Source organism: Caretta caretta, chromosome 4 (genome assembly GCF_965140235.1).
Source record: "Caretta caretta isolate rCarCar2 chromosome 4, rCarCar1.hap1, whole genome shotgun sequence".
In the NCBI taxonomy this organism is placed as follows: domain Eukaryota; kingdom Metazoa; phylum Chordata; order Testudines; family Cheloniidae; genus Caretta; species Caretta caretta.
Window position 1 is genome coordinate 92,812,868 of NC_134209.1, and position 26,572 is coordinate 92,839,439.

Here is a 26,572-nt window from a genome sequence, read left to right on the forward strand (position 1 = left end):
ACAAGCGGCAGAAGCTTTGTTGGCAGGAGCACCCCCAACAAGCAGCAGCTTTGTCGGCAAGAGGGCTCTCCTGCTGACAAAGTGCTGTTCAGACTGGCGCTTTTCACTGGTAAAACTTTTGTCCTCCGGGGAGGTGGTTTTTTAAACAATGACGTTCCAGCCTTAGGGTATGTCTACACTTGTAGAGTTTTTGCGCTGTAAGTTTCACCGGTGATAAGGCACCGGTGAAAGTAAAGCGCTGGTTTGTGTACTCACTCAATTCCTCAGGCGGCAGAGAGTAGTTACACGAGCAGCACTTCCATCGCCGATGAGAGCAGTGCTGTAGGGCAGCTATCCCACAGTGCAGCTCTCTCGATAGGGCTTGCGAGAAGGGGGGTGAGTGGAAAGCATTCTGGGTCCCTGCTCAGTGCCCCGTGCTGCCCTGCTTCATGTCCCAGCAGCCCTATTACTTCCTTGTTTCGTTTGTGGCATTTTTTTTTTAAACCCCCTGATGTCTGGGTGCTTTCCTTGCCATATCTACAAGCAAAGGGAAAGGGAGTTTCAAACTTCCCAGGGCCTACAGGGGGAAGGGCAGATATCCGTTTACCTTGCGTAAGAGCAGCCGAGATGCTGGCCAGAGTGGTCACTTTTGGAACTGTGGAATATCCTTCAGAGGCCAAAAGGAGTTTATGCTGGTAGAACGTGTCTTCGCTTTCACAACAGCACAGCTCGAACAGCGGTAAGAGCTATATGCCTCTCATGAAGGTGATTTTCTTTTTGCGGCGAAACTTCAGAGTTTCGCCGCAAAAAGTCATTAACCAGTGTAGATGCTTCCGTGCTTTTACTGCAAAAAAGGGACTTTTTGCGCTCTAAATGGTAAGTGTAGACATAGCCTTCATCTCATAAAGAAACTTCCTTCTTTTTAATACCTTCTGTCACACAGTCTTAACATTTGTCAATGTATTTTGGTTAGTTAATTAAATAATACATGGCTTTGTTGCACTTATGTATTTAGTAACATTAGAATGGGGTTAGAAAGTGCACATTTCCTCCTATCAGCACTGAACAAGGTACTGTACAATATACAAAGCTATACATCACCAGTGCAATGCATGCATTGGCAAATATGGCAGCTTATGCTTAGAACAGGCTGGGAAATTAGGACCAAATTCTGTTCTCTGTTAAAGTGATGCAACTAACTCCACTGACTCAACTCAACAAGTTGAACTAACCCAATGTCCTGAATGCCCCTCCTAAAGTGATTATTGAGGATATTATTTTGATACACCTGAGCCTAGATTTGATAACTGTAATCTTGCACACTTATCTAGGCTTTTCCTCCATGTGTAGTGGAGTTGAATTTTTTTAGAAGCTTCTGTTCAATGTTTGATGGGTATGACTCAATTACTCTCGGTTCATACCTGCTGTGATGCACCAAGCAATTCTGGCAGGTGCAATGCAATAAACAAAGGTGCCATAGCTGTTGGAATTTTTATTAGTGTAAGTCCTACCTGGATAGTTTCTAAGGACTAGAAAGAAGGATCTCAGTTTACTATCTCAGCTGAAATATTTGTAATCATTGACTTCTTTTTCATGATACAGAAATGGTATCTGCTCATTGCAAGAATCCAAAATACTCACTGCAACATCACAAGTTCAGAGCTTGCCATAGAAATGTGAACATAGCTTCCTATGCAAAATGAAAATAAATATAGAAAATCATACCTACAATATAATCTTGTCTCATTTTAGACTCATAATATTGTGTCTGTTATAACTTTGCTGATAAGAGCCCTTTCTGCTTTTTTATTTCTGTTTTATGCAGTTTTTTATCTCTGTTTAAACATGTAAGAATAAAGACTTACACCCAAAAAAGCTTTTAAGGAAACTGAACAGCTAAATATAGACAGCTAAAGATAGTTTCCTTTTAAATATTCAATGAGAACTCACTCAGCCTGTTCTCCCTCTGAACCTTTATTTTGAGTTCTCCATCCTTTTTTTAGCTACACATCTATATGCAAACCTACTTTATTATTTAACAAGATTTAACAAACCAGAAAACAACAAGGAAATTCTTCACTTAGGAAGCTAAAAATAAAAAAGGGTGCTGACAGAAGATGGGATAATTATCTCAATGGATAACAATCAAAAATTCCATTACCAAATCTTGAAATGATCGCAAAATGCTGAGAAAATGGAGAGGTACTGCCTAACTAATGTATGTACTTCTAAGGCCTACTATAATGGCACCACTGTGATACAAATGCATTATAACATTAAGTTTATTATTTAAATAGTGCATTGTGTCCAAGTTATATAACCTTAGTTCCTGCCTGGCCCCAATGACCAACCAAAGTGACCAGTTTTAAACTCATCCATTTGGTTTTCTTTGAGAAATCTCATTTCAGTAGGGACAATCACCTTTAAGTCTTTTAGAATGTCCACGTAAACTGGCTGAGCTCTTCTAAAGAGGGCTGAAGATTAAAACTTGGCAGTAACCCCTTGGCATCCCTACTAGGGCCTTCTAGCTTTCCTTGTTTCTATAAACATCTCTTTATCCAGATTTTTAAGTGAAGTGGGGTCCCTGGCACAAGGTGGGAAGTGAAAGAGTTTTGGCCTCTTGGAGAGCCACTTAAATGTGATAGTGGGTATTTTCACAGGTGAACACAAGACCCTATCCTGTCTGCAGTTAGGCAGAAGCAGATGAATGCCTTTGATAGTAACAGATAGGTTAATAGAAAGGTTGCGCCCAAAGAAATGAGCATGTTTAGTTCTTTAATCTTGTAAACAAGAAACAGAATCACTTACCTCCACTAGCATTCTTCGTGGAATTGCTCTGCCCCCATGATGCTACAGGGGTGGTAAAAGGAAAGGGCTTTTTGATAATCTGGAGAGGTGGCTCCTTCAAATCCATTTTATAAAACTTGGGGGTGTCAATGCCAGCCATTGAAAAGAGAGAGTGCTATTTGCTACATCTCTATATATTCTTCTCCATAGGCTAGAGTTCATTACAAGTACCAATTCCAACCCCTTCAGTGAATGATAGCAACATTCTAAGTGTTGCAGGTTTTGTTTTCTCCGGCAACATACGAGTTAGGTCAAGCCATTTCCTCACTGATTGAACTTTTATCTTCTTAACTGCAATTACTCTATTTGTTACGATAAAGACTAAGGCTGTCAATTAATCACAGTTAACTCATGCAATTAACAAAAAAATTAATCATGATTAAAAAAATTAATAGTGATTAATCGCACTAACAATAGAATACCAATTGAAATGTATTAAATATTTTTGGATGTTTTTCTACATTTTCAATATTGATTTCAATTACAACACAAAATACAAAGTGCACAGTGCTCACTTTATATTATTATTTTTTATTACAAATATTTGCACCGTAAAAATGATAAACAAAAGAAATAGTCTTTTTCAATTCTCCTCATACAAGTACTCAAGTGCAGTCTCTTTATTGAGAAAGCGTAACTTACAAATGCAGATTCTTTTTTGGTTACATAACTGCACTCAAAAACAAAACAGTGTAAAACTTTAGAGCCTACAAGTCCACTCAGTCCTAATTCTTATTCTGCCAATTGCTAAGAAAAACGAGTTTGTTTACATTGACGGGAGATACTTCTGCCTGCTTCTTATTTACATCACCTGAAAGTGAAAACAGGCATTCACATGGCACTTTTGTAGCTGGTATTGCAAGGTATTTACATGCCAGTTATATTTAAACATTCATATGCCCATTCATGCTTCAGCAACCATTCCAGAGGGCATGCTTCCATGCTGATGATAGTTAAAAAAAGTAATGCAGCAATTAAATTTGTGACTGTACTCCTGGGGGGGGGGGGGGGGGGAACTGTATGTCTCCTGCTCTGTTTTACATTCTGCATATATTTCATGTTATAGCAGTCTCGGATGATGACTCAGCACGTTCCTTTTAAGAACAATTTCAGGGCAGATTTGACAAAACACAAAGAAGGTACCGATGTGAGATTTCTAAAAATAGCTACAGCACTCAACCCACAGTTTAAGAATCTGAAATCAGATTTTGCCATCCAAAATCGGAGAGGGAAGATGTGTGGAGCATGCTTTTAGAAGTCTTAAAAGAGTAACACTCTGGGGTGAAAACTACAGAACCCAAACCACCAAAAAAGAAAATCAACCTTCTGCTGGTGACATTTGACTCACTACACTATGAAATTAGGTCGATTTTATAGAAGTCAATTTTTAGAAATCAATTTTATACAGTCAATTGTGTATGTCCCCACTAAGCGCATTAAGTCGGCAGAGTACATCCTCACTACCATAGCTAGCATCGACTCATGGAGCGGTGCACTGTGGGAAGCTCAGTGGGCGGGAGAGATAGCTCAGTCTGTTTGAGCATTGGCCTGCTAAACCCAGGGTTGGGAGTTCAATCCTTGAGGGGGCTATTTAGGGATGTGGGGCAAAAATTGGGGATTGGTCCTACTTTGAGCAGGGGGTTGGACTAGATGACCTCCTGAGGTCCCTTCCACCCCTGATATTCTATGATTCTACGGGCTATGATTGTGGGGGGACTGCATGGTCACCTGTGCTGCTGAGTTTGCCACGCTGACCAAACAGGAAATGAAATTCAAAAGTTCCCGGGGCTTTTCCTGGGTATCTGGCTAGTGTACCGGAGTTCAAAGTGCTGTTCAGAGCGGTCATAATGGAGCACTCTGGGATAGCTCCTGGAGGCCAATACCGTCGATTTGAGTCTGCACTATCCCAAATTCAACCCAGCAAGGTCAATTTTAGCGCTACTCCCCTCGTCGGGGAGGAGTACAGAAGTTGATTTTAAGAGCCCTTTAGGTCGACGGAAGAGGGTTGGTTGTGTGGACTCAGTCATTTTTAAATCGACCTAACGTGGCTAAATTCGACCTAACCCCATAGTGTAGACCAGGCCTCAGATGATGAAAATGAACATGCATCAGCCTGCACTGCTTTGGATGCTTATCAAGCAGAACCCATCATCAGCATGGAAGCATGTCCTCTGGAATGGTGGTTGAAGCATGAAGGGACATATGAATCTTTAGCGCATCTGGCATGTAATATCTTGCAATGCCAGCTACAACAGTGCCAAGCAAACCCCTGTTCTCACTTTCAGGTGACATTGTAAACAAGAAGTAGGCAGCATTATCTCCTGCACATTGTAACCAACCTTTTTTGTCTGAGTGATTGGCTGAACAAGAAGTAAGACTGAGTGGACTTGTAGGCGCTAAAGTTTTACATTGTTTTATTTTTGAATGCAGTTTTTTGGTACATAATTCTATATTTGTAAGTTTAACTTTCATGATAAAGAGATTGTACTTACAGTACTTGTATGAGGTGAATTGAAATATAAAATTTTTTTTACAGTGCAAATATTTGTAATAAAAAATAAACATAAAGTGAGCACTGTGCACTTTGTATTCTGTGTTGTAATTTAAATTAATATATTTGAAAATGTAGTAAACGTCCAAAAATATTTAAAATAAATGGTATTCTATTGTTGTTTAACAGCACGATTAATCGCGCAATACATTTTTAAAAATCGCTTGACAGCCCTAATAAAGACCAAACCCTGCTCAGTTATACCACTGCCTGTATATCAGAACGATGATATAGCTGCCATTTTTGCTTATCACCTTTCTCTTTCTTTTATTATTTGTACTACTATAGTCCAGAGTTGGAGCACTTGTGTACGGGGTGCTGTACAGATACACATTAAAAGACAGTTTCAAAGGAGAACTGAGAGGATCCAAACACAATCAGCTTCCACTGACAATTAAGCTGGTCCATCCTTCCTCTTTTGTGGAGGAGGGGGGATAAATATGGCCCCATTTCCCATAAAAATAGTTCTCTTTGGGTAAATGGGAATGTTTCTTTTCCCTTCACCAACCCACCTGCTGTATGTAGATGGGAAAAGAGGGCATTGGGTCACATGTGCCTGTCCTGTTCCATTGCCTCCATTACTGCTGGTCTTTTTCACGGGTGTGGGAGGGGTTGATCCTAAACCCTCTTTCCCCAAAGAGCTGCTAGTTCTTCTCCTTAGTTACTTAGTTGCTAGCTTCTGCTATGAGGAAGATCTAGGTTTCCCATCAGGTGTCATCAATGGGAGACAGGCATATTCCTGTTATGAGGCAGGTGCCTAAATATTAACCCAAACTGATTTGTTGTTAATTTAGGTCAGATTGGAATCTAGCTCTTCCTGACCCTCACATTTCTACAAAATGAGATTCAGGGATACTGCAATGCTTTAAGACCATTTTCAACACCGATATTCCTTTGCTTTGAATTTCCATGCTTTCAGGTGTTTAAGTTGGTCATTTTAACATACAATACATATCCTGTCTCATTTTTCCCTATGAAAATGTAGACATATTCAGAGGTTTCCATACATATACAGATTTGCCTGTATGAGTGTGTATTCTAAACCCTATGTGAACATAAATAAATGTTTCAGTTGCATTATAAATGGCATAGTCATATTCATATTCACTGAAAAGAATATTTTAAATATGACCCTTAACTGCCCGGAAATAATTATATCTAAATTCTAAAGACCAGAACGACGAAGATTTTTTTGGGTAGTAACTGAATCATGACATCGAATAAAATCACTGCTGTCTCCAATTCATAAGTGAAATTTGGAATATTAAATGCAATGTACTATACTAATACAACAGTAACGTTGAGAATTGAAAATGGCTAGACGTCAGATAATTCAAATAAGTTCCCAAAGCAACATTTTACAATACACAGTATTTTGCATTATTATTTATCCTGTTGAATTTATGTTCAAGTATGTGTTTATGTGGTGATGTTATTGTAAGATATCGAGTTCAGTGGGCGACCTGATGCCACCTTTTATCTCATTAACAATCTGAGTATATCTTTACTGACTAACCACAGGACTCTTGCACCAGGCTGTGTTCTCCTGTTGGCCAGTTGGGTGAGGGACTTCCAGGAAACTAACAATCACATTTTGAACCAATACATAAAAAAAATACAAACTTTATCCTTTATGAATAATACTACTCAGTTCTTACATAACGCTATTCTCACACAGCAATCAAAATGTTTAACAAAGAGAGGGGCTGTTTAATTGCCATGTAGACATTCCAGCTCGGGCTGCAGCCTGAGCTCTGGGACCCTCCCAACCTCACAGGGTCCTAGTCCCTGAGCTCCAGTAGGAGCCTGAACATCTACTCTGCGATTAAAGAGCTCCTGAGCCCTGCAAGCCTGAGTCTGCTGGAACAGGCCAGCTGGTACAGGTTTTTAATTGCAGTGTAGACATTACCCTTAGATGCCCTATGCCACTAGTAAATATTTGTGCTTAACCACTCCTCTCCCACACACCGAGCCCTGTCAGCAGATCAGAACACATGTACATTTCCATTGGTTATGTTTGTTTGCAGTTGCCCTTTCACTCTTGATTCTTCATCCCTGTTACCAAGAGGCAGTAAGACTGGAGTTCACAGCTTTCAGAATACTGCTCTATTGTTAGAATACTATGCCTGGAAGTAATAGAATTAAAATGTTAGCTTTTGCTCATCTGTGTCATTCATCTTCTTGAGAGCTACTTGAAATGTTGTCTTTGTGGACAGTAGCTCTGGGTTATTTTTTTTTTTTTATGCAGTTCAGAAAATAAAGAGCAGGTTTATTTTTTATTTTTAATTGAATTGAAATGGAGCATGAATAAATAACTACATATTAATGGTAAGATATTGATCTTTGCAAGTTCCAATGCTGTAATCAATATTGGACCCGTCCCCAGATTAGTATACCTGTCAAGTCTGACATTCTCTGTTGTATCCACATAAAAGTTAGTTATTCTGTGAATGGAGCTCACTTACCTGCACTGAATTTAGGTTAGGAATAAATGCAACACAGGAGGGTCATTAAAATGTAATTCTGCATTCACTTTTGAAACAAATTCGAGGCAATAGGCAGAAAGCACAGAATGCTGGGAAGTGGATTTTCAGAGTTCTGAAAAATATATATAGCTGAGTCCCCAAGTCCTCCAGTCTAGAGGCTGAATCAAATAATGGCTCACAGAAATAACTGATAGTGAAACCCCTAAGGTACTAATTTGAAGCCCCTTTTAAGAGCCCTTTAAAATGAATGATAGTACATGATTGTGTCACTCGTTGCTGAATGCTCTTAGCTAACAGACATGGTTGTGAATATTTCCCATATACTGAGGTAGGTGCTGGCTGTAGAACTTTCCCTGCTTTTCACTGCTTGTTGTCCACGGAGAGGGACTGGATTTTTTTGTTTTAAAGCAGCAGGAACACTAGACTGGGTTGAGAACTTGGTGTGAAGCGGTAGCACTGAGCTAAGACACCTGCCTGAAATGTAGGTTCTGCTAAAAGGTCAGAGGAAGAAGCAGAACTCCCTCTTCCGCAAAAACTGCTCCCCTTGGCATTTTCAGGGGTAGAGAAATGAGAAACTCCCCAGCCCTAAGGCTATCAGAGAGCTGCAAAGCTTTCTACTGCACATCTCCACCAGCCAGAGTCTGAAGCTAGATGTACGGCGGCTGAAGAAACTAGAACTAATTCCCTTATTAATAACGTTCAGTTGAAGGGATTGCAGCCAGAATGGACATTACATGAGGCACATGGGGGAAGGATTTCTGTTCTTCTGGGGATGATAGAGGGGAGAATTGAGGAGGTGCATGTTCCAGCTCCAGTGAATGCCTCCTAGATCGAGATCTGACACTGATCAACATTTAGAGCTGCTCTTTTTTCTTCTTCAGTTCTTATTATCATTGCATCTTTCTGACGTTTCCTTCAAGTAGACGCTGCGGGGGAGGGGGAGCAGAAATAGCATGTGTCAGGAGCATATACTCCATGATTCTGGAGCAAAGAAAGACAAAAAGACAGAAGGCAACTGAGAATATGTACCTAGCATTGGTGACCGTTATTTTGATCTTCTTTCTTGGTAGCACACTGGCACACTGCTCTGCTCTGATGGGCTGTAGACAGTGTGACAGGGTCAGCCCGATGGCTACTGGAGAGTGATAGAGTTCCAGAAGAATCAGGAACTTTCTGGAAACAATTAAGGCAGACAGGCTGATTAGAACACATGCAGCCAGTCAAGAAGCTGCTAGAATCAGTTGAGACTGGCAGGCTAATCAGGGCACCTGGGTTTAAAAAGGAGCTCACTTCAGTTTGTGGTGTGCGTGCGAGGAGCTGGGAGCAAGAGGCACAAGAAGCTGAGAATGAGAAGGCGGACTACTGGAAGACTGAGAAGTACAAGCATTATCAGACATCTGGAGGAAAGTCCTGTGGTGAGGGTAAAGAAGGTGTTGGGAGGAGGCCATGGGGAAGTAGCCCAGGGAGTTGTAGCTGTCACGCAGCTGTTACAGGAGCCACTGTAGACAGCTGCAATCCACAGGGCCCTGGCCTAGAATCTGGAGTAGAGGGCAGGCCCGGGTTCCCTCCATCCCCCCAACTCCCTACTTGATACCGGAGGAGTTGACCTGGACTGTGGGTTCCACCAGAGGGGAAGGCCTCTGGCCTGTTCCCCGATCCACTAGGTGAATCAGTAGAGACTGCGGGGATTGTTGTTCTTCCTTTTCCCCATGCTGGCCAGTGATGAGGCTAACTGAGTGAATGGCAGATTTGAGCCACGAAAGTGGCCAAACTGAGGGCTGCCATGAACCTCTGAGGCGAGCAAATCCGCCAATAAGTGCAGGACCCACCAAGGCAGAGGAGGAACTTTGTCACAATAGTTAAAGGAGACCCTCTCCATAACAATATATCCGATTCACATTTCTACTAGGCAGACACAGAACATTATTGAACGTCCCAACTTAATTCTTGTCATGAAGTATTTGTAGATGATACAGGCAGTTAAGAGGGAACACAACTTTTTCCAATGGCCTACATCATGCTAAAGGGGTTGTGATTGTACTCCTGATATCCTCACGTAAAGCTGCACTGGGAGTCTTATACAAACTGTAGTGTAAGTGTCCTTTACTTGAGATCCTGATTTTTCTAAACACATGGCAATAATCAATTCAGACTGAGGCTGTAAAACGGTTACTGGCTGCAAACTATTCTCAGCTAGTGTAAATCAATGTAATTCCATTGACGTCAATGAAGCTATGCAGATTTTCAACAGCTGAGAATTTGGCTAGTTTAAGTTTGGTCAAATTTTAGGCCAAACAACCTTGACAATATCCCTGTAACAAAAAATAAAGCCAGTCTCTACTGACCTGCCAGAAAATGAAAGTAAAAAAGCCCCAAACTCTGCACTGTAATGCAATACCTTTGAAGTCTATGACATTACACCAGCATAAAACACCTTCATGCTTTCTCCCATGCTTCTTCTCCTGGTTGGGCTGAGCTCCCCCTAAACATTCACAAAGGTACTTCACTATCTTTCTTCAAACTCTCCTTTGCTAGGATAACTACAAAAAACTTGACAATGGTAAGCTCACTGGTGCGCTGAGACCACTGTCTACCCTGCTGACCAATACTGCCTCATTATTTTCTTGTACTACTTAGTATATTACTTCTAAGGAGGAGATCCAGGTTGGTCAGCCTGTATCCATCTGTTGTCTTAGCCCTGGTCTACACTACAGGGTTAGGTTGATTTTATAACGAATGCGTCTACACAAGCAACCCCATTCTGTCAACCTAAAGGGCTCTGAAAATCGACTCCTGTATTCCTCCACAGCGAGGTGAGTAACGCTAAAAATCGACCTTCCTAGGTCAAATTTGGGGTAGTACAGACACAAATCAATGTTATTGGCCTCCAGAGTGCTCCAATGGGACCGCTCTGGACAGCACTTTCAACTTCGATGCACTAGCCAGGTACACAGTAAAAGCCCCAGGACCTTTTGAATTTCATTTCCTGTTTGGTCAGCATGGCGAGCTCAGCAGCACAGGTGACCATGCAGTCCCCCCAGAACCACAGACGAGCTCCAGCATGGAGCGAACGGGAGACACTGGATCTAATTGCTGTATGGAAAGAAGAATCTGTGCAGGCAAAACTCCAATCAAAAAGAAGAAATGCTAATATATATGCCAAAATCGCACAGGGCATGGTGGAGAGAGGCTACAACAGGGACACACAGCAGTGCCATGTGAAAGTTAAGGAGCTCAGGCAAGCCTACCAAAAGACAGAGGAGGCAAACGGTCACTCTGGGTCAGAGCCCCAGACATGCCGCTTCTATGATCAGCTGCATGACATTCTAGGGGGGGACCCTACCACTACCCCACCACTGTCCGTGGACACCTGCAAGGGGGAAGTCTCACGCAACACGGAGGAGGATTTTGTGGATGAGGAAGAGGAGGAGGAGAACGCGCAGCAGGCAAGTGGTGAATCCATTCTCCCCGGCAGCCAGGACCTTTTCATCACCCTGGAGCCAATACCTCCCAAGGCGAGATCCTTGACCCTGAAGGTGAAGAAGGCACCTCTGGTGAGTGCACATTTGTAACTACAGTACAGGGTTTAAAGCAATAGTGTTTAATATTTGATTTGCCCTGAAGACTTGGGATGCATTCGCGGCCAGTACAGCTACTGGAAAAGTCTGTTAATGTGTCTGGGGATGGAGTGGGAATCCTCCAGGGACATCTCCATGAAGCTTTCCTGGAGCTACTCGGAAAGCCTTTGCAGAAGGTTTCTGGGGAAGGCTGTCTTATTTCATCCTCCACAGTAGGACACTTTACCATGCCAAGCCAGTAGGAAGTATTCTGGAATCATTGCAGCGCAAAGCATGGCAGTGAATGGTCCTGGGTTTTGGTCACATTCAAGCAACATTCGGTCTTTATCTTTCTGTGTCAGCCTCAGGAGAGTGATATCATTCATGGTCACCTGGTTGAAATAGGAGAATTTTTGTAAGGGAACGGTAAAAGGACTCCGTTCATACTGAGCTGTTTGCGCGTGGCTAAAAGGGATGATCCCATAGCCATGCGGCAGGGGGAGGGCTGAAGGGATCATCCCAAATAGCCACGCGGAGGGGTCGGGGGAGGAGTGTGCTGCACATCCACCAGAAAACTGCAGCCCCTCCTTTTAAATGGCAAACCCAACCGGCATTGCTTGCTATGGGAAAGGAGGATGCTGCAGTTTGAAAAACATTCACAAATGTTATGAAGGCGTTAGAAGCCAAACCCGCGTACCCTGTGGCTTACCATGGCTGCCTGGAAACCGAATTCTGTTGCCAAGCCGTGTGTGATGTGCCACCATACCGGCAAGTGCTCAATATAAAAGGCAAAATGCGACCTTGTACCTAAAGCACATGTGCTGTCTGCTGTGAATTGCTTGATTCACTGTGAAAGAGTCTCCCTTTTGTTCTCAGAAATGTATCATCTTAAATTTTACTCTCCCTTTTTATCCCCCTGCAGGTGCAAATGTTTCTATGCTCCCCCTATCATCTCTGTCCCTGAGGTTATCACAGATTAGAAGGCAAGAAAACTGCACTCGCGATGACGTGTTTTCCGAGCTCATGCAGTCCTCCTGCACTGATAGGGCACAGCTGAATGCATGGAGGCATTCAGTGGCAGAGTCCAGGAAAGCATTAAGTGAGCGCGATGAGAAGAGGCAGGATGCAATGCTGAGGCTAATGGGGGAGCAAATGGATATGCTCAGGCATCTGGTGGAGCTGCAGGAAAGGCAACAAGAGCACAGACTGCCACTTCATCCATTGTACAGCTGCCTGCCCACCTCCCCAAGTTCCATATCCTCCTCACCCAGATGCCCAAGAATGTGCCGGGGGCGGCGGGGAAGAGACTCCGGGCATCCAGCCACTCCACTCCAGAGGATGGCCCAAGCCATCAAAGGGGGCAGGTTTGCATCAAGGAGAAACACACACAACTGTCACACCGTAGCCTGGCCAGTCATGAAACTGGTTTTCAAAGCTTCTCTGATGTGCAGCGCGCCTTGCTGTGCTCTTCTTATCGCCCTGGTGTCTGGCTGTTCAAAATTGACAGCCAGGTGATTTGCCTCAACCTCCCACCCCGCCATAAACGTCTCCCCTTTACTCTCAGATATTATGGAGCACACAGCAAGCAGTAATAACAATGGGAATATTAGTTGTGCTGAGGTCTAATCTAGTCAGCAAACAGCACCAGCTAGCTTTTAAACATCCAAAGGCACATTCTACCACCATTCTGCACTTGCTCAGCCTATTGTTGAACTGCTCCTTACTACTGTCCACGCTGCCTGTGTATGGCTTCATGAGCCATGGGAACAAGGGGTAGGCTGGGTCTCCAAGGATAACTGTTGGCATTTCAACATTCCCAACAGTAATTTTCTGGTCTGGGAAGTAAGTCCCTTCTTGCAGCTGCTCAAACAGCCCGGAGTTCCTAAAGATGAGAGTGTCATGGACCTTTCCTGGCCATCCCATACTGATGTCAGTGAAACATCCCTTGTGATCCACCAGTGCTTGTAGCACCATTGAGAAATACCCCTTGCGGTTTATGTACTGGTTGGCAAAGTGGTCCAGTGCCAAGATAGGGATATGCGTTCCATCTATCGCCCCACCACAGTTAGGGAAACCCATTGCAGCAAAGCCATTCACTAATACCTGCACATTTCCCAGAGTCACTTCCCTTGACAGCAAAATGTCAGTGATTGTATTGGCTACTTGGATCACAGCAGTCCCCACAGTAGATTTGCCCACTCCAAATTGATTCCCAACTGACCAGTAGCAGTCAGGCGCTGCAAACTTTCACAGGACTATCGCCGCTTGCTTCTCAACTGTCAGGGCAGCTCTCATCTTGGTATTCCTGCGCTTCAGGGCAGGGGAAAGCAACTCACAGAGTTCCAGGAAAGTGGCCTTATGCATGCGATAGTTTTGCAGCCACTGGGAATCATCCCATACCTGCAAGACTATGCGGTCCCACCATTCTGTGCTAGTTTGCCGGGCCCAGAATCGGTGTTCCAGTGTATCAACGAGCCCCGATTCTGCCATGATGTCCCAATTGCCACATCCCGTGCTTTCAGGAACGGCTGTATCCATGTCCTCCTCACAATCGTCCTCGTGCTGCTGTCTCTTAGCCAGGCTCTGCACATACTGCAGTATAATGCACAAGATATTTACAATGCACGCAACAGCAGTGGTGAGCTGAGCGGGTTCCATCCTTGCTGTAGTATGGCGTCTGCACGGGTAACCAGGAAAAAAAGGTGTGAAACAATTGTCTGCCGTTGCTTTGATGGAGGGAGGGAGGGAGGGGAGGCCTGACAACATCTACCCAAAACCACCCGCGACAATGTTTTTGCCCCATCAGGCATTGGGAGCTTAACCCAGAATTCCAACGGTCAGCAGAGACTGCGGGAACTGTGGGATAGCTTCCCACAGTGCACCGCTCCATGTGTTGATGCTAGCCATGGTAGTGAGGACGTACTCTGCCGACTTAATGCGCTTAGTGGGGACATACACAATAGACTGTATAAAATTGATTTCTAAAAATCGACTTCTATAAAATTGACCTAATTTCATAGTGTAGACATACCCTTAGATTGTAAGCTTTTTGGGACAGGAACCATTTTTCTGTGTTTGTACAGCACCTTGCACAAAGAGATCCTGGTGCTTGACGAGGGCTCCTAGACACTGTGGTACTACAAATAATAAATAATAATAATTAATCTATACTTTTAGCCTTAAATTATCAACGCTATGCAAAGAAGGATAGACACACAATTCTTATTAAAAATTAACATCCAAACCCTGTCCGTTATTCTATTCTAAAACAGTCTGTTAGGAATATTGTTATAGATGTGAACATTCAATTCATAGAATCATAGAATCATAGAATATAAGGGTTGGAAGGGACCCCAGAAGGTCATCTAGTCCAACCCCCTGCTCGAAGCAGGACCAATTCCCAGTTAAATCATCCCAGCCAGGGCTTTGTCAAGCCCGACCTTAAAAACCTCTAAGGAAGGAGATTCTACCACCTCCCTAGGTAACGCATTCCAGTGTTTCACCACCCTCTTAGTGAAAAAGTTTTTCCTAATATCCAATCTAAACCTCCCCCACTGCAGCTTGAGACCATTACTCCTCGTTCTGTCATCTGATACCATTGAGAACAGTCTAGAGCCATCCTCTTTGGAACCCCCTTTCAGGTAGTTGAAAGCAGCTATCAAATCCCCCCTCATTCTTCTCTTCTGCAGGCTGAACAATCCCAGCTCCCTCAGCCTCTCCTCATAACTCATGTGTTCCAGTCCCCTAATCATTTTTATAAGAAACAAAGAGCATCTGAATGACTTATTTGTTCTAGGGCCTATTCCTCAATCGCATTACTCAGTGGATGGCATGGCAATGAGTATGAATGTTCTTGAAATCACCCTATCAATCATGCTGTGAGTTATCCAAAGGGTCCTGCTCCTGGATGGATAAACTTGATATGAGAAGCTTGCCATTATAAATGGCCATTTATTAACACAAGCATGAAACAGAACTCAAACAATTAAGCACCTAAGAACAGGTCAGCAATGACTTCATAGCCCCATTCCAGCATAACATACTGGATCTAGTAGGTACAATCTCAGGGATTCCAGAACTTCTGTTCCACAGCCAGAACTGACACAAGGAAGAAAGGAAAGCAGTAGAATTCGGACCCTGGACTTCAGAAAAGCAGACTTTGATTCCCTCAGGGAACTGATGGGCAAGATCCCCTGGGAGAATAACATGAGGGGGAAACGAGTCCAGGAGAGCTGGCTGTATTTTAAAGAATCCTTATTGAGGTTACAGGGATAAACCATCCCGATGTGTAGAAAGAATAGTAAATATGGCAGGTGACCAGCTTGGCTTGACAGTGAAATCCTTGCTGATCTTAAATACAAAAAAGAAGCTTACAAGAAGTGCAAGATTGGACAAATGACCAGGGATGAGTATAAAAATATTGCTCGGGCATGCAGGATTGAAATCAGGAAGGCCAAATCATACCTGGAGTTGCAGCGAGCAAGAGATGTTACGAGTAACAAGAAGGGTTTCTTCTGGTATGTTAGCAACAAGAAGAAAGTCAAGGAAAGTATGGGCCCTTTACTGAATGAGGGAGGCAACCTAGTGACAGAGGATGTGGAAAAAGCTAATGTACTCAATGCTTTTTTTGCCTGTCTTCACAAACAAGGTCAGCTCCCCGACTACTGCACTGGGCAGCACAGCATGGGGAGCAGGTGACCAGCCCTCTGTGGAGAAAGAAGTGGTTCAGGACTATTTAGAAAAGCTGGACGTGCACAAGTCCATGGGGCCGGATGCGTTGTATCCGAGAGTGCTAAAGGAGTTGGCGGATGTGATTGCAGAGCCATTGGCCATTATCTTTGAAAACTCATGGCGATCGGGGGAAGTTCCGGAGGACTGGAAAAAGGCTAATGTAGTGCCCATCTTTAAAAAAGGGAAGGAGGAGGATCCGGGGAACTACAGGCCAGTCAGCCTCACCTCAGACCCTGGAAAAATCATGGAGCAGGTCCTCAAGGAATCAATTCTGAAGCACTTAGAGGAGAGGAAAGTGATCAGGAACAGTCAGCATGGCATTCACCAAGGGCAAGTCATGCCTGACTAATCTAATTGCCTTCTATGATGAGATAACTGGCTCTGTGGATGAAGGAAAAGCAGTGGACGTGTTGTTCCTTGACTTTAGTAAAGCTTTTGACACGGTCTCCCACAGTATTCTTGCCAGCAAGTTAAAGAAGTATGGGCTGGATGAATGGACTATAAGGTGGATAGAAATCTGGCTGGATTGTCGGGCTCAACGGGTAGTGATCAATGGCTCTATGTCTAGTTGGCAGCCGGTATCAAGTGGAGTGCCCCAAGGGTCAGTCCTGGGGCCGGTTTTGTTCAATATCTTCATAAATGATCTGGAGGATGGTGTGGATTGCACCCTCAGCAAGTTTGCAGATGACACTAAACTGGGAGGAGAGGTAGATATGCTGGAGGGTAGGGATAGGATACAGAGGGCCCTAGACACATTAGAGGATTGGGCCAAAAGAAATCTGATGAGGTTCAACAAGGACAAGTGCAATGTCCTGCACTTAGGACGGAAGAATCCAATGCACCGCTACAGACTAGGGACCGAATGGCTGGGCAGCAGTTCTGCAGAAAAGGACCTAGGGGTGACAGTGGACGAGAAGCTGGATATGCGTCAACAGTGTGCCCTTGTTGCCAAGAAGGCCAATGGCATTTTGGGATGTATAAGTAGGGGCATTGCCAGCAGATTGAGGGACGTGATCATTCCCCTCTATTCGACACTGGTGAGGCCTCATCTGGAGTACTGTGTCCAGTTTTGGGCCCCACACTACAAGGAGGATGTGGAAAAATTGGAAAGGGTCCGGCGGAGGGCAACAAAAATGATTAGGGGTCTGGAACACATGAGTTATGAGGAGAGGCTGAGGGAACTGGGGATGTTTAGTCTACGGAAGAGAAGAATGAGGGGGGATTTGATAGCTGCTTTCAACTACCTGAAAGGGGCTTCCAAAGAGGATGGCTCTAGACTGTTTTCAGTGGTAGCAGATGACAGAACAAGGAGTAATGGTCTCAAGTTTCAGTGGGGGAGATTTAGGTTGGATATTAGGAAAAACTTTTTCACTAGGAGGGTGGTGAAACACTGGCATGCTTTACCTAGGGAGGTGGTGGAATCTCCTTCCTTAGAAGTTTTTAAGGTCAGGCTTGACAAAGCCCTGGCTGGGATGATTTAATTGGGGATTGGTCCTGCTTTGAGCAGGGAGTTGGACTAGATGACCTCCTGAGGTCCCTTCCAACCCTGATATTCTATGATTCTATTCTATGATTCTATGAACTGACATCTGCTCAATTTCCTATTTAAAATGTTAATTGTAAAATAAAAGTTTAATTAGCTAATCTTTGGCATGGGCTGATGATTATAAATCATAAAACATGATTTATATTTTTAGTTACTGTTGTTCTCTTGCTACAAATCAGCAAAATCAGTGTTAGAAGAATTTTTGAACGCTAAATGATTACCTTTTTGATGCATTATACTGGCCTTATATATGTTAGATAAACTCTCTTTTGGCCCCAGTGTTAACCTATAATTTTGAGACTGATATTACTTGAAAGAAGCAGAAAGGGCTTATCATGGCAGCTCAGTCACAACTTGAACTACACAGCTGTTACTGCTAATCTACAATGATTATGCCTGGGGGAGTGGAGGGGTCAGGGAGAAGAACGGATGAATACTTGATAGCGCAAAGACTTATACATTGAAGGTGATCAACAATCTTGGTACTCCTCTGCTTCTTACCTGGCTGAATCTGAATGGTTCAGTGTAAGAAACTTTAAAAGAAGGGAGAAGGAGACATACAAAAAGAAATAAGTGGTGCAATGTCCAAAAAGCATTTACATTTGGACACAGCATGCCTGCTTTTGGAGGCTCAATGTGTGAATTTAGAGCTGGATGGGAATTTTTGGGGGAAGCAGGTTTTTGTCAGGATAAGCAGATTCATTAAAACGTTTGGCAGAAATGTTTCGGTTTTGATGAACTTTTGCTGAAACACAGTCAGGCAGGGTCCTGACAGAACCCTGCCTGGTTTCCTGCTGCCTCGCCTAGTGGGCTGCTGAGGAGCCCGGAGTTTCAGTGTCTCTGGTTCTGGGGCAGCTCCAACATGCTGACTGCCTCAAAGTTGGGGACCCCAGGACTTCCTGGTCCATGGCAGGGAGGCTGGCAGTCCTGGAAATGCTGAGTGGACTTCTAGGCTCCCCCACTCCCTTGCCTCACAGGGCTTCCCGCAATTCCAGGGAACTCCTTGGGCTGTTCTCTGCTCTCTGGGAGCAGCACAGGGAGTGCCATGGGGGAAGTGTGAGTAATCCCTGAATTGGGGCAGCTGGCTGCTCTGGTTCTTTCTGGGGGGGCGAGGGGAGGGAGAACCAAATAGCTCAGTTTTTCCAAAATGAAAATTATTTGACATTTTTTGCGAAAATGTCTAGGTTTTATTTCAATTTGAAACTAAATATGTTTGAAATGTCATAAGATCCTGCAGAACAGAAATTTCAAGTTTCTACTAGCTCTATCTGAAATATAAATGGGCCCAACCCAGAGAATTTGGACCTGGAATTCTAATCCCCTACCCACAAGCTTAGGTTGGGGAGGGGGGTTGGTTCTGGCCCATATCTAATCTGCTATGCAGAAGAAATGTCTCTGGAACGAATTAGCAGAATCCCAAAGATCCTCAGTTAAGTAAGGCTTATTGTGAGTGAAAATGCTCCAAAGAGTCATTTTTTAGAGACAGAAAGTCGCATATCTGACAGCAAAATTTTGCCCAGGGAGTTTTGGAGAGCACAGATTTACTTGGGAAAAGTTCCGCATAGAGCCAACCATAGCCACCATTATGAATACACTCAGTTAATTCAAAGATCTTATTAATTCAATGAATAATTTTCCCCTAAAGAAGATTCCTGCTGCTTCATAAAGTTTTAATTTACATTTGTAATATATTTTAAAAATCCTAAACCGCTCTGTGCTGTGAGTTAAAAGACATGGAAACATCTTCTTCCAGGCACTTGTTTGCTCATGCAATAAATTACGTACAGTATTTATGTACCTGCCAAGCTCTACTCATTTGAAGTGAGACTAACAGCTGGCATGCATTCAAAATTCATTTGCTCAAAGAAAAAGTTATGTATAAAGAAATGTTGACATACTGTACCTAAAAAAGAAGCTTTGTTTGAGCAACAGTTGAGTATCCAAATTGCAGTAGTGGATCTATTCTAGGCAAATATTCAGTAAATTTAGCCATTTAAAACATACATTCCATGAATAGAATCTAAGATCTGTTTTAAAAAGTAGAACTAAGTGACCTGAAAATTGAGCCGTCAGGTTGCTCTCACCTCTTAATGTTTGGGTATTGAGTTAGTCTCTTCCCTCTAGGTGGGATTACAGACAAGAGAGGTGGTGGATAGGTTCATAAGTAAATATAAAGTGGAAAATAAATCTAGAATGTACTTGTAGCTGTTGACAAGGCAAAGGATGTTTTGGATACATTATCTTTTAGTTTTTGTTTATAAAGACACAATTTTTAATATATTGAATATTTTTATCATTTTTCTACAAAAATTACCACCTATGCAAAAATCTTCCATGATATTCCAGAATTCATGGTCAACTGGCATGTGATAACTAACTCAGTAGATGTTTACACTGTATCTTAATTCTTTTTAAAGCTGGGACTAGGTTGAATGTTGCCAGCAGTAAGGGACAGTGGTAGGCATACCACCCCAAGTAGGAAATGCACAATCTTCCTGAGGCTCCCTGCTGTGCTGGAGCAGGAAAGTAATTTGCAAACCTCCTATTCAGCAGGCAGCATACTCCTCCTCTGCATCTTCAAGCTAGTGCATAGGGAGGCAGCATTATGGTTTCCCACCTGTTCTCATGTTGAGCGGGAGGGGGTAACGTGGCATGCAGCCATTATGCTCCCTCGAATACCGGAGCTTCAGTTAAGGTAGCCCTAATGCAGGACCTGTGCGGGTGTGTTAAGGCTAGGCACAATCTAGCCTTTAGTCTTGTACACACAAAGCCACTCTCAACAGTTTAAATAGAGTGTAATTAGTAATCACTGATTTAAAAGAGAACTTGATAGTTAAATTTGTAATTCTAGTCAAATCTGAAACAAGATAAATATCTGTTTCATAAGGCATACATTATAATGTGTGATTCAATACTGTTGTTTTTTGTTGTCTGCTCTGGGATGTACATTGAAATGGAACTGCCAACTCATTACAACTTTTCTGTAGAAAAATAATTATAATAATAGACTATACTGAATCCAGTGACAAACATTTAAATGAGTTTTTTTCCTATGGTCCAAGATGCATTAATTTTATAAACAGGAAAACCCATTCCAGGCGGATTGGAGGATTTGGCACTGTAAATACAAGTTTTAAATGGTCATTTTAGACAAAAGATTTACTGACAGTTTTGTAATAAAACGAATTACCTACAGCCACCAAACTGAAAGCCAACAAAGTGTAATATGTGGAAGCATATTATCTTTAGAGATGTACATCTGCATTACAAGAAATGGAGATGCTTTGAAGAAATGAGATTCAGCTCCAATGGATGAGCCTTTCAGCATCTAATTACAGGCACGTACTCCCAGTTACAGAAATTCAAATAAATCATCATCATCTAAACCAGTAGTTCTTAACCTTTACTGCAGCCTGCACCCCTTTGGTTCTCAAAATATGTTCTTGCACCCCTTATCAAGTAGGTCAGTTCTTTAAACCTAGATATATTTTTTGTTTGTATATTACAGGAATCGTTAAAAAATTTATAATGTTAATAAATACATAGGTTTGATGAAACAAAGTACAGTAGTTGTACTTATGTGCCTGTGCTTAATTTGTGTTTTCAATGATTTACCTTCTAAAAAAATCTGGCATGTCTCGCACCCCCAGAAAGGGCATCTCGCACCTCCAAGGGATGCGTGCACCCCAGGTTAAGAACCACTGATCTAAACCATAAGAACAAATTAAGGTCTGCACAGTAGTAAATGACTGAAATACAGTAATTTAAAGACTAGTATTTTCCTACTAGCTGGACGCACGATGAAAAATTATTGTAATTTGGACACATGTCGTATGTAATTGCTTGAAGTAATAACGAGACCAAATTATGCTGCCAGTGATCCACCACAAGTATAAAGCAAGTGAAAAGCATAACTACTGTCAGGTACTTCTAATGAATTAAAAGTTTAGTAAGCGGCATTTCCTAGGCAGTAAAAGTCATAGCCAAATCAGGTAATGGGTCTGATTCCCTTCTCACTCACCCCAGTGTAAATTAGGAGTAATTCAACTAAAGGCAATAGAGTTTGGCCAATGTAACATTATTCAGAGAGGTGAATCAATCTCAGTGTTTTTAATGAATATTTAGCTCCGAATCATGGTCAAAGCTGCATGGCTATGCAGCGGGGTAAGAGGGAGTTAGACCCCTCTCTCTGCTTCCATGCAGCATCCCTGGTCTTTGGGTCTGGGAGCATAAGGGTAAGCGGATTATGAGCACATGCAACTTCCCCTTTTGAGCAGGTGGGCGGGATGGGCCATAGAGTACACAGAAACTAGGTTCTCACCTCCAATCTGCCAGCAACTCAGCTGAGACAGCAAGAAGGAGTAATTCTACTGTATTGATTTGGGGCCAGTAACCAAGAAGCCACTGGAGCAAACTGGGTTGCAAGGAAGGAACACGTTTTGAGACCCCTTTTAATGAGGCCAAAATAAATGCTGAGGAAGAGCCATAAAGATTCACTAGATGAAAAAGATAAAACAGCATTAAAATTAGCTACAAAAGGCCACATGTTTGTCTCCATATGAAACAGTCACATGTAGCAGAAGTATCTCATGGCCTTTTTCACTCCAGTGCAGCTAATGGATGTGGCAAGCAGCTTATCAAGCAAGTCAATCTGAATTCCATTACAGCAGTATCAACCAATCAGTTATCTATTTGGAGCTAATGGCTGATGCAGCAATGAAATATAAAAAGCAGTCAATGATATATATTTCTCCAGTAACAAGAGAAAGCACTTCCTTGGTGGGTTATATACAGTTATATACTGCAAATGAAGCATCAGCCTGTTCCCCAGTGGCATAGCACCAACTGGTGAGTGTCAGGAGGAAGGTTAATCTCCTTCAGAAAGGACCCTGGTCCCTTAATCTCATTGAATGATACTTTCAAAGCTACCTTGGGTATTTGCATTCACATTTGACATTAATTGTAATTGGAAAAAGAAAAGGAGGACTTGTGGCACCTTAGAGACTAACAAATTTATTTGAGCATAAGCTTTCGTGAGCTACAGCTCACTTCATCGGATGCATTCAGTGGAAAATACAGTGGGGAGTTTTATATACACAGAGAACATGAAACAATGGGTGTTACCATACACACTGTAAGGAGAGTGATCACTTAAGATGGGCTAATACCAGCAGGAGAGCGGGGTGGGGGGTGGAGAAAACCTTTTGTAGTGATAATCAAGGTGGTCCATTTCCAGCAGTTCACAAGAACGTCTGAGGAACGGGGGGAGGGGGGCAAAACTAAACATGGAAAAGTAGTTTTACTTTGTATAATGACCCATCCACTCCCAGTCTCTATTCAAGCCTAAGTTAATTGTATCCAGTTTGCAAATTAATTCCAATTCAGCAGTCTCTCGTTGGAGTCTGTTTTTGAAGGTTTTTTGTTGAAGAATTGTCACTTTTAGGTCTCTAATAGAGTGACCAGAGAGATTGAAGTGTTCTCCGACTGGTTTTTGAATGTTATAATTCTTGACATCTGATTTGTGTCCATTTATTCTTTTACATAGAGACTGTTCAGTTTGACCAATGTACATGGCAGAGGGGCTCATGCAGCTCAAGGAACACAGCAGTGTATCTGGGATGTTGTATGATATTTCAAACTCCTCACTATACCTGAAGAAGATCTACACCAGCAATGCAGGGCACTAGAGACAGTGTTGACGCATGATGACATGCACGATATTGATTCGAGTGATTTAGGTGATGAACTGAAAGCCCTTTCAAGATACATTTCAGCAGGATCAACTCCAAAGGCTGTTCTGGAATATATGTGCACAAATAAGATGATCACCCTCTTTCCAAATGCTTTTGTTGCTCTGCGCATACTTCTAAACACTTCTTGTAACAGTTGCCAGTGGAGAACGCAGCTTCTCCAAGCTGAAGTTAATAAAAACACATCTACGCTCCACAGTGACACAGGAGAGGCTGGTCGGCCTTGCAACCATCTCACTAGAGCATGAGCTGGCCCAGACTGTGGACCTTCACGAAGCAGTTCAAATCTTTGCAACCAAGATGGCACGGAAAGCACCACTTTGATTATTCAAACAGATAAAAATGCCAGTGTTTACTATGCAGACAAGAAAAGTTACATTTGCTGTTCAGGCGTTTGAAAGTTAAGTGTTACTTAAAATTTTTGAACAAGGCATTTTAAGTTGTTAGTTCTCCTTTATTGGGGTAAGTAGCAGAGCAATACCATGAGAGGAGCAGAATAGGAAGAAGGCAGAATTGAGACCTTTCAAAGTTTTGGCCCAAGCGAGGGGGCACCGGGGCATCGTTTGAGTTCCCTGTCTCAGATGCCAAAATTTTATGGGCTGGCCCTGCCCCCTGTGCAACTTACAAGAATAAGAGAAGCAGCAAAAGACAGGGAACAAAACCACAACCATACCAAAGCCAGATCCTGGAATTGGTTACACTAGCAACATGCCAGATTTCCAGGGAGAGTCATTCTATCCTCTAAGTTATGTGGTTAGAACTGAGGCAGCTGTGACCCTCAATTAAAAAAAAAAGTCACCTTGCAGTTTGCAAGAGGCTTTTTTCTCCCTCCCCTTTCTGATACTTCCTACGTGAAAGCAGAATCTGTGCATGTCAATGTGTGGGGGGAAAACCCTCCCAACATCCCCCTCCATTTCAATTACTCCACTAGAAGCACTTCATTCTTGGGATACATCTCTCACGCGTGCAATATCATTCAAATCAGCAAAACTGTTCTTGTGCCACATTCTTAACTGACGGGTCAAGAAATAGAATGAAAAACTGCACTCCAAATAGTCTGATCGCTCAGGAGGGACCCTTTCCTCACAAACTCACTTCATGTCTATCAGAACATTTAGATATACTGTATGGATCAGTCTCGTGATTGAACTAAGTTGCCACTCTCTTTTGACTAAAAGAAAAGGAGGACTTGTGGCACCTTAGGGACTAACCAATTTATTTGAGCATGAGCTTTCATGAGCTACAGCTCACTTCATCGGATGCATAAAAGTGGAAAAAGCAGTGAGGATATTTTTATACACACAGACCATGAAATGGGTGTTTATCACTTCAAAAGGTTTTCTCCCCCCACACCCCACTCTCCTGCTGGTAATAGCTTATCTAAAGTGATCACTCTCCTTACATTGTGTATGATAATCAAGGTGGACCATTTCCAGCATAAATCCAGGGTTTAACAAGAACGTCTGAGGAAGGGGGTGGGGGGAGGGGGGATTGGGGGATGGATGACGGACGGACAAGGAGAAATAGGTTATCTTGCATAATGACTTAGCCAGAGAAAACCTTTTGAAGTGATAAACACCCATTTTTTCATGGTCTGTGTGTATAAAAATATCCTCACTGCATCTTCCACTTTTATGCATCTGATGAAGTGAGCTGTAGCTCACGAAAGCTTATGCTCAAATAAATTGGTTAGTCTCTAAGGTGCCACAAGTCCTCCTTTTCTTTTTGCGAATACAGACTAACACGGCTACTACTCTGAAACCTCTCTTTTGACTATCAAGCTGTATACTGTATATACAGAAAAGGTCATAGAATGTCAAGCGTATAAAAGTGAGATACCTACCGAAAATAGCAAATTAGAAAAGTGTTAACCATTTAAAATCTTAAGACACAATTGGAGTTATTACCCACCTTTCTCCCCCACCGCTCTTTGTCTCTCTCTCCCCCCCCACCACCCCTGCCACACACACACACAAACAATATTTTCCACTCATGTTTGGGAACTCATCTCCAATAGAATCTCTTCTACAAACATTGACAAATACATTAAAATTGGCATAAAATCTGCAGAGTTTAAAGAACATACACCTAGTTCATTGCACAATACACACATTTATAGTTTCATTAAAATCAGTGTTACTTTAGTAAGGGCTTTTTTCCCCGGTAGAATTTCAGTGTAGATTTCCAAAATTTTGAACCGTTTACATGTTAATGGGCTACAAGCAACATGGAGGACAAAGAGTTAATCCTTTTTATTCTTGCAGACAACGTAACTGGTCTTTATGTTCTGATGTTGAATCTCCCCAAAAGGACATGATTCAAAAGTAGGTGCATTTAATACTTCGAGGGTCAGATTCACAATAGCGTCCACACAGGCCCCACCAAGGGGGCCACCAGAGGCTGAAAGCTCATCAGTCTTGGGAAAAAGTCTACGGAGGTTATTATTTGGGTTTGACCATTCATAACCATGAAATATGATCTGATCATGTCCTGAGGTATTAAAGTTGCAGTCTATAAAGTTTGGTACCATAAAACTTTTAGAAGATTATCAGAAATATGTAAATATACTTTTTGAGGTTTCCCAATGGTCATTTATGTTACAGTCTTTGAGAAACAAATGGAAGTACCACACACATAGACTGTAGACTAAAGTTTTACTCAGAATTAACCTTTATATCACACTTTTATTTGTTACATTAATTATCAACATACCATATTGTATGCAGTGAGAGAATGAGTTTTTAATCACTGGGTGCATAAATAAGGATTAGGACTACATAAATCTTGAGAGTTGAAGCTGGAGTGGAACATTAAAGGGTTTTTTTTCTTGATCTATCTTTTCAGATTTTGCATTCCATTTATGTGGCTGTATGTTGGACACCTACAACTTCATAACTATGAAGACGATGGGAATTGAGGGCACTCAAACACCACACAGGATCAGCCATTTGAAATCATGTGTTTGATGGAATTTGATGGGCTGTATTTTTAGAATAATTTCAGAGTCATGAGTATAATTGTAAGTGGCAGACGTCTGTGAAATTCATAGAATAAGTACGTGCTGGGCCATGTAAGTTTTCTTTTTTAATATGTAATATGAGAAATTATATTGAACATGATGTAAC

The 26,572-nt window shown here is 42.4% G+C and overlaps 1 protein-coding gene and 1 long non-coding RNA gene across 2 annotated transcripts in view; one reads left to right on the top strand and one right to left on the bottom strand.

The window, feature by feature from the left end:
- MTNR1A (melatonin receptor 1A) overlaps positions 1 to 26,572 on the bottom strand; it is a 107,155-nt gene that overhangs the window by 20,123 nt on the left and 60,460 nt on the right. The window lies entirely within an intron of this gene.
- The window catches only part of LOC142071914 (uncharacterized), a 42,735-nt gene that overhangs the window by 11,705 nt on the left and 4,458 nt on the right, over positions 1 to 26,572 (top strand). The window contains exon 3 of the long non-coding RNA XR_012668152.1: positions 26,292 to 26,517. This is a non-coding gene — a long non-coding RNA (uncharacterized LOC142071914). The remainder of the gene's footprint in view (positions 1 to 26,291; positions 26,518 to 26,572) is intronic.